This window comes from Passer domesticus, chromosome 15, assembly GCF_036417665.1.
Source record: "Passer domesticus isolate bPasDom1 chromosome 15, bPasDom1.hap1, whole genome shotgun sequence".
NCBI lineage: Eukaryota > Metazoa > Chordata > Aves > Passeriformes > Passeridae > Passer > Passer domesticus.
This window is the reverse complement of record NC_087488.1, coordinates 13,559,815-13,572,335: the sequence shown is the minus strand read 5'-3', so window position 1 is coordinate 13,572,335 and position 12,521 is coordinate 13,559,815. Positions and strand designations below refer to the sequence as shown.

General features: G+C 52.5%; 1 long non-coding RNA gene across 1 annotated transcript; it reads right to left on the bottom strand.

Moving 5' to 3' along the window:
• Nucleotides 1-342: 342 nt before the first annotated feature.
• On the bottom strand, nt 343-5,389 carry LOC135281695 (uncharacterized). Its single transcript, XR_010348247.1, has 3 exons — nt 5,300-5,389; nt 1,380-1,546; nt 343-598 (listed from the first exon to the last, which is right to left on the bottom strand). It is a non-coding gene; the product is annotated as an uncharacterized LOC135281695 (long non-coding RNA).
• Between the last annotated feature and the right edge of the window lie 7,132 nt (nt 5,390-12,521).

Genomic DNA, 12,521 nt, shown 5'->3' with positions numbered 1-12,521 from the left:
TTCCATCTTTTCTCCTTGGCTGAAATAGCCGGAGTTTGGCTCAAAGCGCACCTGACTGCTGGAGCTGGGGCTCAGCCTTCCTTGCTCCCCTCTGAGCTGAGCACCTGCACAGCTCGGCCCTCTGGTGCAAAGGGGGATTTTTTTGGGCTGTTTGCTTTGGCACATTTGCTCAGCTCTCATTTCATAGTGTCACTGTGAAATCTCAAATCACCTCACTCCCCTTGGGGTACAGCCCTTTGCTCTACACCAGGCTCCATCACCCTCTTCCAGGAACCTTAGAAACGTAAAAACCATGGGGGGGAGAGTGTGGTGGGGGTTCCCTGGCCGTGTCTGTGCTGGCTGGCACCCAGACAGTGAGGGAGCTCCAGGAAAAGAGCAGGATGAGCTGCAGCATATGTGCAGCCGCCTTTTCCCGGCGCTCGCCAGGCAGCATTACTCACCACAGGGATTCCCCCCAGGAGCTGGATCTCCCCATTCCAAAGCCCCAGGAGCAGAAGCAGGGGTGGTCCTTTAGAGACAGCCAAGCTGAGGGGAGCACCTCAGCTCCCAGGTGGATGTGGTGCTCTCCAAGCCACGGGGAGATGCTGCAACCAAACACCTGGTGGCAAAGATCAAGTTTTAGCCTCCTCTCCAAAACCACACAATAAAGAGATTCCCATTTCAGGGGATAAGTGGGTTCTCTTCCAGCTGCTCCTGCTGTAGGTGTGAGAGCCACGCTGGGATACCCAAGGAAACGGCTACAGCTTGGAGCTCTACAGGGAACATGGGAATTAATCCATCAGGGTGAACTTGGCTGGGTGCTTTCTCTCTGCTTTCCCCATCCCCAAGGGCAGTGTTAGACACAAACAACACTGTCCCCCCTCCCAAAATGCCCGAGGTGCCCCCCGAGCATGGCAGGCTGAGCTGCCTCTGCCTGACAAGGGTGTGGGGGTCCCATGGGCTCTCCTGGAGTTTTGCCGGGTTCTTCAATTTTTTAAGCTGGCCCTGAATAATTCAGCTTCCACATAGTTGGCTCAAGGTTGGCGAGCTCAGATGCTCCTTGGGTTTCTGCTTGACCCACTTTAACAGCCAGGAAAACCAGCCAGGCATGCTCCTCCTGGTCCCTGGCATCCTGGTCCCTGTGGCATGAGGGACACTCCTTACACACAGCCCCAGCCTTGAGTCTTTCCCCCCCATCCAACAGCCTCATCCTCCACTCACGCTGCAGATTTTGAGGTATTTCTTCCTTCTCCCCTCTCCTGCCTCTCCCTGCTGTCCCATGGCTCCCAGCACGGGTGCATCCCAGCAGTGTTTGCAGGATTACAGGGAGGGATTTGCTTGGCTCCATGAACCAGCCAACACCCTGTGGCCACCTCGCTCCTTGCTATGCAGAGCCTCACCTCGCTTCCCAGGAGCCTGGATGAACATTGACTAATCCTGCCGGCAGAATGAGAAGCTGCTGATTCATTTGGCTCCGAGGTGCTGGATTAGGACGATCTCCAGAAATGTCCTGTATTGTTGTTTTTTTCCTTGCCCTTCCAGCCGAGTCAGGTTTTATTAATCATTGCTGTTGCAGAGGGGAGAAGAAGGAGAGATCTTTCAGTTGTCTGCACACCAAAAACCTCAGGCCAAAGCTTTAAACTCTTGGGTACCATGGGAAAGAGCTGTCCCTACTGTCCCCATCCCTGTGGGCACAGCCACGAGCCATCCCTTGGTTCAGGAGCTCCTTGACCAAGCCATGCTCACCCTGCCAGGCTGCCCTGGTTGTTCTGTGCCCAGTGGGTGCCCCCTCTGCACCAGCTGGAGTGGGTGACACTGAGGGGGGAGCAGGCAAAGGGATGAAACCTCTGCACCCCCTTCCCACACCCCGTGGCTCAGTGCTCCCGGGAGCATTGCACATCCATCTTTTCCACTTCACGGGAAGAAGAGGCTGCTCTCAAGCAATCCCCTCTTGGAAAAGCTCCTTTAAACAGCCTTGCATCCTTTGCCTCCTTCCCTGGGTCTGCTCCCAGCGCTGGCCGAGCGTGCCGTGCCAGCACCAGGAGCACCTCAGCAGCAGCAGCTTTGCACAGAGACGCTGGGGATTAATCAGGGATGTTGCCTCTTGGCCAGAGTCACACTCAGGGGATTACTGGGGCCTGCGAGGAGCGGGGAGCAGCCGGGGAATTTGTTCAGTGCAAGTGGAGGGGTTTGTCACAATCCGATTGCGGGCGAACAGAAATCCCCGGCGCTGGCAGGGGCTCAGCACTGGAGCCCGCAGGGATTAACTGGTTTTCCCCCAAGCTTTGCAGCAAGGCTGGGGTGGGAGGAGATGCTCTAAGCCCAAAGCTCTGGGTTTAAAACCTCCAGGGAGGTGCAGGGGCTGAGCTGAGCATCAGCTTTGGGGCACCCAAGCCTTGTCCCAAGGCCAAGAACCAAATTCTTCCACGTGGATGCCCCAATTCCCCTGCAGGGCATTACTCTGCATCCCTCCTGCCCTCAAACCAGCCTGGGAGAGCTGGAGAAACCCTGGGAGGATACCCGTGGCCTTTGCACTCCCCTCGCTCCTCTTTGTTGGAACGGATTTGCATCCATCACTAATTAATCCAAGATGAGCTCCTAATTCAGCTCCTTGATTGCATCTTTGCATAATTGCTGCACGCACAGGCAGAGTGGCAGGAGGGGATAAAAAAGGAGACAATCAGAGGTGGGCGTGGAGGGAACACCGCCTGGAAGGGCTGGTCCAGCCCCTTCCCACTCACCGGGCTGTTCACAGGCACAGGTTGAGAGGGATTTTTCCTCTGGAAGGAGAAAATGGTGACAGATGCCCTTGGAGGGGTGTTTACCCTGTGCTGTGCTCACCCAGGGCTTCACCAGCAGCCACAAAACCCTCAGGCAGCGGGAAAACCAGGAATTACAGGCCAACCCTTTTGCTATTCCCTTAATTTCTGCTGCCCTCCTGGCCAGGCTCCCCTTTCCCCAGGGTCTGTCTGCAGGGGAACATTCCAGCAGGGTGAGCAGGCAAACACATCCCCCGAGCACCAGGGACATCACACCCCGTCTGTGAAAGCTGTGAAACCCCCAAAAAACACATCCCAGGGGCTGCCTCGGGGGAAGCAAACCCACAGCACGAGGGTGGCACGACCCCAGCCCCTGGTGGCACAAAAATTGGGGAAAATTCCTGTTTTTCCTGCCAGCGATGCCCAAGCCATTCCCACAGGCACCCTGAGCACCCTCTGCCGCACAGGCTCGGCCGTGTGAGCACAAACCAGCACTGAAACAGACTCAGGGGTTATTTATTTTCCCTCCTTCCTCTTCCTTCTCTGCTCACATCCCACCCACAGGCATCCCCTGTCCCAGCAAACACCTCCACGCAGCCCAAATCTGAGCGACAGGGCAGCAAACAGCGGCGGGCAGCTCAGCCCGGCTCCCCATTCACCCTGCAGAAGAAAAGCTACTCTTTTTTTTGTTAAATAAAAAAAAAAAAGGTGGCCTTTTCTCTGCAAAAACGCAGCTCCCTTGGCCGGCCCCACGGTGGGGGCTTGGGCAGCCAGCACCCCTCTTAATCAGCCGGGGCATGCATGAAGCCTAATGCTTCATGCACGAAGGTTTGGGCACTATTGACACACACGGAGCATTAAACGCCTTACGGGGGATTTGCATAAGCTCGGGGAGGGAGGAGGAGCTCGGAGAAAAGTGTCGACAATGGGAAAGTAAATGCATTAAAGTGCTTAGGGGGAAAAAAAAAAATCTGATAAAGGAATAAACCAGTTAAGGGAATATTCCTGCCTTATAGGAAATCCTCTTAAAGCGATCACCTGATTGTGTGTTAAACTCCTAATTGAATAATAAAAGAATTATGTATTTCTTCCATAACGGCGCAAAGATGAGATGCCCGGTGAGGGGGGAGCTGGTGGCAGAGGAGGTGGGAGAGGGGCCTTGGGGCAGCAGCAGCTCCCGGGAGAGGTGATGGAGATGGGGGAGTTGGGAGGGATGGGAAAGGGGAAGGGTGCGGGGCTGAGTGCCTGGGGGTGGTGGAGAGCTCGGCTGGGGTGGGTTTAGGAATGGTGGTGCCTAGAGGGAGAAAGACTTGATGGAAATGCAGGAAAATGGGAATGCAGGAAAATGGAAACCCGGGAAAATGGAAATGCAGGAAAATGGGAACACATGAAAATGGAAACCCAGGAAAACAGAAATGTAGGAATACGGAAACCCAGGAAATGGAAATGCAGGAAAATGGAAACCCAGAAAATGGAAATGCAGGAAAATGGACACCCAGGAAAATGGAAATGTAGGAAAACGGAAACACAGGAAAATGGAAACCCAGGAAATGGAAATGCAGGAAAATGGAAAAGCAGGAAAATGGAAACCCAGGAAAACAGAAATGTAGGAATATGGAAACCCAGGAAAACGGAAACCCAGGAAATGGAAATGCAGGAAAATGGAAACCCAGGAAAACAGAAATGTAGGAATATGGAAATGCAGGAAAATGGAAACCCAGGAAATGGAAATGCAGGAAAATGGAAAAGCAGGAAAATGGAAACCCGGGAAAACAGAAATGTAGGAATATGGAAACCCAGGAAAATGGAAACCCAGGAAATGGAAATGCAGGAAAATGGAAACCCAGGAAAACAGAAATGTAGGAATATGGAAATGCAGGAAAATGGAAACCCAGGAAATGGAAATGCAGGAAAATGGAAACCCAGAAAATGGAAATGCAGGAAAATGGACACCCAGGAAAATGGAAATGTAGGAAAACGGAAACACAGGAAAATGGAAACCCAGGAAATGGAAATGCAGGAAAATGGAAATGCAGGAAAATGGAAACCCAGGAAAACAGAAATGTAGGAATATGGAAATACAGGAAAATGGAAACCCAGGAAATAGAAATGCAGGAAAATGGAAACCCAGAAAATGGAAATGCAGGAAAATGGAAACCCAGGAAAATGGAAACCCGGGAAAACGGAAATGTAGGAATATAGAAATGCAGGAAAACGGAAACCCAGGAAAATGGAAATCCAAGGTTCTCCAGCCCCACTGTGCAAGAGCTGAGAGCAGCCACCAAACGTGGCCCCTGCCCTGGAGCTGCTGGGAGCCCCCAGCTCCAAAGGGGATTTTGGGGGGCTGCAGCAGCTCCTGGAGCTCTGAGGAGCAGAGGCAGGGCCACGTCCAGCCCAGGTGCTGCAGGGGAGGCTCAGCCCCTGCTGCCCCCTCCTTCCCTGGCCAGGACCAAGGGTGATTCCTCTGCTGGCGCTGCTGCCCTTCCCCCAGCTCCGTGCTATAAATAAGATGCTCAAAAAGGAGGAAAAAAAAAAAAGAAAATAAGAAAAGAGCACATCACCTGGCACTCAGGAGGTGAGGGAGAACAGCAGGATTGACACGCACCAAACCCTCAGACTGAGCAAGGAGGGTGGGGGTGGAAAGGGGGGAGAAACAAAAGAGCTAAAAATAGCCCAGGGAGCTGCTTTCTTCCCGGAGATCATTTTTTTCCCCTACCCAGCTGTTTCATTTAATAAACAGGATTATTTATTTATTTCTCCTTCCCTTTACTCCACTTTTTACTTGTGTTTTTTTTTTATGCAGTCAATGCCACTTTTTTACCCGTCCTCACATCTCCTTTAAATGCAAGGTAAAAACCAAAACAAAGCACCCAAAACCAAGGGAAAAAACCCTGAAACCAACGGCCTTGATGCCTCCAGCAATATCTTGCGTTGCTACAGCTCTTTATAGGTAATTGAATATCCCAGGGCTGCACCTGCTAATGCAAACTCTGCTATCAATAAGTGGCAGCAGTGAGGACAGAGGCAGCAGCTGAGAAAACAAAACACCAGTGCCCAGCAAGCCCCAGTGAAGCTCCAGAGGATTTTTTTGAGGCAGGATTGGGTTGTTGGAGCCAGGCTGGGGTCCCAGGTGAGTGTGGGGGCTGGAAGGAGCAGGGTGTGCAGGGAGGTGGCTCTGGAGTGATCCTGGGGCGCCCAGCCTGTCTGAGCCAAGCTTGTGCAGGGCAGGGGGGTGAAAAGCCCCCCCAGTTCCCAGGGGAGACCCCCGAGCCCTGGAGCAGCTCCAGCCACTCCGAGGAGCTCACAGGTCTGCTCCACTCACATCTCCACAGTGCCTCCTCCTCCCGGATCCAGCATCCTCCAGCAGCAGCCGGGGAAATCAGGGATGACAGGAGCAGTTAATTTGAGCCTGCAGAGGCCATCTTCCCGTGCATGTGTTGTTTTGTTTCCAAATAGACTTTGAATAACGAATTTCGGATGGCAAAGAGAAAAAGCTTCGTCCTGACCTCTTGAAATGCAAATTGCCTCTCACCCGGGAGAGATGAAAGGCTGTTTCCTACCTGAGAAGGTAAAAAGGGGTGAGATAACGTCCCTGGCTCTGTCTCCCGGCTTGCACTTCCAAAATCGTTTTCGGGTAAGGAGGGCAGAGATGCTCTGCAGGATTTCACAGAGAGCAGGGGGGGCTCAGGGGACACCCGGGGCAGAGATCCCCGTGCCCCACGGTGCAGAGAGAGGGGACACCGGGGTCTGCAATTCCCTTCACACCAGCCCTGCTCCAGACCCGGCTGTGGGGCCAGGTGAAGCCCAGAGCTTTGCCCTCCCCTGCCAGAACTCAATTTTCGGGCCCAGTTCCAGAAGCTGCAGCATTATTTGCTCAGGAAAACGCAGCAGAGCAGCGGCACAGAGGCAGAGCCACTCTGGCCCCACCACATCCCCTCATCCCAGCACGGATCCAGCTCCAGGCAGGAGCTGGTGGCACACGGAGCAGCCAAGCACCCTCTGCCTCCCCCAGCAGTTTTGGCTCAGGGGGAGGCAAACACAGATCAGTAATTTTTCCCCCCTCTCATGTTTTGCTCCGGGTCAAGGAGCACAAGAGCAAGGCAGGTGCCCTCAGCACGCACAGAAGGTGCTGCAGAGCTGCTGGAGAAGTGGAGGAGGGATGTTTTGGGAGTAAACAAGGGAAGGAGCGGGGATGCACCAAGGGGAAAGGGCTGGGATGCTGCCAGCAAAAGAACAGGGAGGTTATGGGAGGAAAAATCTGGGATGCTGCTAGGGAACGTGAAGGAAGGAGCTTTCCTTCCCAGGGAAGGAGCAGAGATACTCCCAGAAGAGGAAGGAAAGGGCATGGATGTCCCAGGAAAAGAAGATTGGGATGGTCTCAGAGAAGGGGAGAAAGAACGTGGATGCTGTGGGGACAGAAGAGTGGGGTGGTCCCCAGGAAGGGACAGGGACACTCTGTGGCCCCAGGACCCTGCACATCCACCCAGCCAGAGCACAGCCCCCACTGCTGGCCCCAGGAATCCTTCCCCTCACCAGCCACAGGCCCATCCCCTGCCTGCCCTGCTCAGATAAAATAAATTATCAGCCCGATCTGGAGCTGTGAGGAGCAGTGGCTGGGGGTGCCACCAGCCTCCCTCAAGCAGGGAGGAGGGGACAGCAGTGGCAAGGGAGGTGCTGAGGAGTCACACACCAGGCTGGCACCCAAAAAGTGCCTCTGCACCCACCGTGTGGCCGAGGGGGATCTGATCACAGGGACAGAGTGCAGCCGTGCCCCTGCATCACTCGGTGCTCCCCAGCTCCAGGCTACACCTGTGCAGAAACAAGACTCCCTTGCCCCTGCAAAACAGTATCCAAAAAATCAAAATACTGCCAAAACCCTCTAGCTTACTTCATGGGCTTACCCAGATACAGCAATCTCCCCAAATCCTTTATTATAACCTGTAACTTTGTAGAAATCTCTGCTAAAATCCCCAACCCAAAACTTAATCCAGTGCTGGAGGAGCCAGCATCAGCTGCCCTCAGCTCCCACAAGCTGGGCACAATGCCCTCAATTAGCTCATAGTTCATTAATTAGCCAAAAAAGCCTCTGCCAAGCGCCTGTCTGAGCCTGGTGTGGGTTGGCTGTGGCACGGGAGAGGCGAATGCTCCTGGACCAGCTGAGTGTGGGTGCTGCAGAGGGACAAGCTGCTGCCAAACCTGGGCAGGACCAGAGTGGTGCTGGTGCTCACCTGTGGCTCCAGCTCCTCCTTTCTGCTACTGGCTCTAAAAATGAGTGATGCTGCATCCACCTTGCACACCAGCCAGGCCAGGGGCAGTGGGAGCTGCTCTGCTGGTGTCTCACTCCTTGCCCTGCTCCAGCTGTGTGTTCAGCTCAGCCACAGCCCAAGTGGGGCTGCTCACACCAGGATTGTTTCTGCTCAGTTGTTTCATCTTGGACTCAGGCCCTGCATAGTGAAGGGTGGGCAGAGCATCACAGCTACAGCCAAAAGACAACTCAGCACCAAGAGAAAGCAAGGAGGAACAGAGGCATGAGTCTGTGTTTACCCTTGTAATAAGAGAAAGAATTGGGCATGGGCTTGCTCTGTCCCTTCCCTGGAAACTCCTGCTCAGTGGGCCAAACCCAGAGCCAGCAGACAGAAGTGAAACTGCTCTCCTGAAGGCAGCCACAGCTGGGTGTGACCCACTGTTTACAGTTTTCCCCAAGCTTACTGGAGAATATTCTGCTTTGCTCCCCTGGGGCAGAAGCAGAGGGGCTCATGGACCTCCCGAAGCATCAGTGGGGCTGGATGACTCCATCCACCTGGGACACAGGGGACAGGGGAGCTGGCATCACCACAGCAGATGGAAGTCACTGCCGCTGCCTGAATCCACCTCAGATCTTCAGTTTGCTCCAGGCAGGAGCCAGGGAAACATCACCAGCAGCCGAGTGAACAGTTTAGAGACACTCATCTGAGCTAGCAGAGCCGATTTTGCCTGGAGCAAAGGGAGGCACAAGGCAGCAGCGACAGGGCAGCGTTGCCCTCCAGAGCTGGATCAGGGGAGACAGCGCCCGCAGCTCCTGAGCCGAGGGCTCTCCATGGAACAGGAGAACGTGAGAGCTCCCCTCATCTCACCCTGCTGCTCCCACACTGCCAGCAGCAGCAGAAAGGCTTTTGCTCCTCTTGTGCACCCCGATCAAAGCTCTCACCGCTGCTGTGCAGGAGGAAGGGTTCAGAAGCAGGAGCTGCCTCCTCTCCCATCTGCAAGGGCTCGCTCCTCATCTTCCTCCAGGGCTTGAATGCGAGACGCAACAAGCCTGGAGCGACAGCACAGGAGTGGGCTGGGTATGAAAGCACTGCTTGAGATGCATCACATGAAAAAAAAAGGAATAAAGGCACTTATCAAACTCACCTGAGCAGCATGAGAAAAATACACAAATGCAAGTCCTGGGAAGAGCAGCTTTAAGGAGGAACAAGAGGGAAAATTACATTTGCAAGCAAAATGTGCCAGAAAAAAGCTCAGCCTGTCCTTTCCCAGCCCCTGCAAAGCCCAAGCTGACAGTGCCTGTGGAGAGCAGCTACAAAGCACTGCTGGGACCGAGGGCTCAGCACTGCTGCTGTTTTGGTTTGGGCCACGTAGCCTTACCCTGATCTTATCTGGCCCCATCTCCGAGTAGCAAACAAAAGGAAGAAGACACAGAATACTTATCACAACACAGATTTAATTTCTTAGGCAGTTATAAAATTACAAAGAGCGACGGGCTAGCAGTGAGAGCCAGACACTTGGTGAGGTGGAATGTTAGACAGATTTTTCCACTTATCGACACAGATACCAAACAGTCAGTGAGCACTGCAGGATGCAGGGTTTTCTCCAGGTAAGGAAGCAAATGCAAGAGCAAATAGATCCAGGTAGGCCTAGGGCTGAGTGAACACCCCACAGAAACTGCAGGTTTGGGGAGAACTCCCCACTCCTGAGTCGGACACATGCAGGGGCCCTGCAGCCACAGGCCAAAGCCACAGCACTGACACCTGTAAGGAGCACAAGGGCAGCTGTTTGCAAGCCAGAATTACAACTTCTTGCCCGTTATTTTCAAAGCAGTGTAAGATGAGATTTGCCAGTCGGAACAGCATTAAAATGAAGGCATGTCATGATTAGAAAAATAGGAATTTGCTGAATTCCTTTGGTTGTACAACTGGAATCTGAAAGGATTTATTTACAGTCAGAGCCATGCTTTCTTCATTGCAAGCCGTTCACAGGCCAGCAGATTCCAGGAAAAAGAAAGGCCTGCTCTCCACATGTGGAGAAGACACTTGGGCCTTGCTCTCAGGTATTAACAGGTTAAATAAAGTTGACTGTTAGCCAGGACAGCTGGAGCACAGAATAAAGCTTCCCAAACCTCTGCAGTGATTAATCCCCACCAACGCTTTGGACAAAGACTCCTGTTGCTCTGCAAACAGCAGTGGAGCATCTGCACACACCAGTGGGATACTGAACAGCTCAGCAACCCACAGGGAAAGAAATCCTACTGTCCTGCTGCATGCTGCTTGGTGCTAATGCCATTATTGGAGCCAGGAAACACAGCATGGGGTGTAACAGAGTGCTGCGCTCGGGCTCAGCGCTCACCCAGCCCCAGGCTCCTCTGCTCACTCCTCCCTTTTCACTATTCCACACAGGTCAGACCAAGCTCCCTCTGTGCACACACCTGTCACTGCATTAAAGGTCTTCTCAGGTATTTATTTGCATTCAGGCAGACTTGAAAAGCCACCACCTCTACCCCCACTCCCTGCAGAACACAGCCAAGGAACTGGCCGTGCAGGACCCGGAGCAGCAAGGAACAAGCACACACCTGATCCCAGAGGGAGCACTCGTGCCAACGTCTTGTTCAACAGGGCACCAGAACAAACAGCTTCTACCAACCTCTTGATGCTTTCCACTTCCTCCTCCTCCTATGCCAGGCCCTGCCTTTTAACTGCTAGATTGGTATCTATCACTTGTATTTTGGAAACAGTGACATGAGAAGAGACCAGGGCAGATAAAAGCTCTCTGCCTCAGAACTTGAAATACAGAGTAAACAGATGTCGAGACAGCAGCCGAGGAGCTGCACTCGCTGCCCATTTGCACATCAAGAGAAGCAGCTCCTTCCCTAGGTACTCACTGGGAACTGATCCCACTGCAAGCTAAGACCTGAGTTTAGGATTCCAAGTTTTCAGTGTTCCCCCCTCCCCAGCTTTGGTTGCCTCAGTTCTTTGCCTCAACCCTCCACTGAGTTAAAAGCTATCAAGAAGTGCAGCCCATATGGGGAGAGAGAGAGAGAGGCTGTACAGAACAAACACTGTCCTTCCAAGGAAGGTCAGTCTGCACTGAGGGACTGCACAGGTGCTGCCATACCCTGTGACCAGGAGCTTGTGGCCACAGCAGGGCTCCAGCCTCCTTGGCTTACCCTGGGTCTGTCAGAGCATCAGAACAGAAATGTTTACACATCCTGATTCACAGAGAACAACAGTGCAATCACACACTCCACACTCAGGCGAGGATGCAGCTGCAAACAGCATTTCTGGTTATGTTTAAAGAAAAAAAAATACAAATACATCTTTGTGTCACTGGGATAAACCCCCAACCTGAAAGGCTTCTAGCTTTGGTAGCACACCACAACAGGGTGGTTACTGAGGGCCTAAGGCCATCACAGGGAAATTACATCAGTCATGTTTTATCTGAGAAAAAGTTTGTATCCTCATGCAATTAAACTACTGTCACCATTCTTAAACACACAGCCAGTGGGGACCAGAAGTGACCTGCTCCACCCTACTAGCTGGTCACTAACCTCAGAACATTAATATTTTTGCTCTATAGAAAGATTTTCTCTGTTATAACAGAAAGGAAATACTTTTAACTGGCTTTCAGCTTCTATTTAAGAGTGAACCAAGTAGGGCACAGCAATTCCACAGTGTGTGGCTCAGGAGCAGGAACACACTACAGCATATGGAAGACACAAATACAGTGAACATGGGATCTCCTACTCACCTGTGGAAAATAAGGTATGGAAATTAAGAAGGGAATAAAATTAGTACAATAAATGATCTCCATTTTTAACAGTAAAGTTAGTAATTACATTTAGGGGTGTAACATGGCCTTTGCCACACTCAGGAGTTGTAAAACTTGTGTGCTTAGCAGACCTGTGTTGCTGGTGCATGTTTACTGCTAACTGTGCTTGTGGAGTCTAGGCCAATCCTCCAAGGATGTTATCAGGAATGTTAACCAGCTTCAGTCTGGAATGAGAAGACATCTCCTGGGTGGTTCAGTTTGCCAGCAAAGCTCACTGAGCTTAAATTTACTTCAAGACTTGTATTTCACTCTGCAGCTTGGAACATCACAGCAAAGCTGAGAGCAGTAAAGCAGAATACAAATAAATAACTGCAGACCATGGAATTGAGCTGTCAGCCAGACCTTAAAGTCAAGAGACCAAGTGAGACTTGAGCATGACTCAGGGGTTTGCTGGGAGCGTGCTGGGTTCTGGAGAGGACACCACAAGCCACTCCAACCAACTACTTAGGACAGTCAAGGGCTTGCAGTGAACAAACAAGCCTGATCCCTTCCCTCCCACACACACTTGTGTACAAACACCTTCCACTGACATGGACTCACAGCAGCCTCCCTGACAGAGCCCTCCTGGCAGGGGCTGCCACCTTCTTTGTACCTGTAGAGGCAGGGGAAGCCCAGCTGCACTCACAGGGCTCAGGACAGAGCCTGCTACTGCTCCAGGGAAGAGCTGCTCATGGTACCCAATCCCAAATGAACATCACTGCC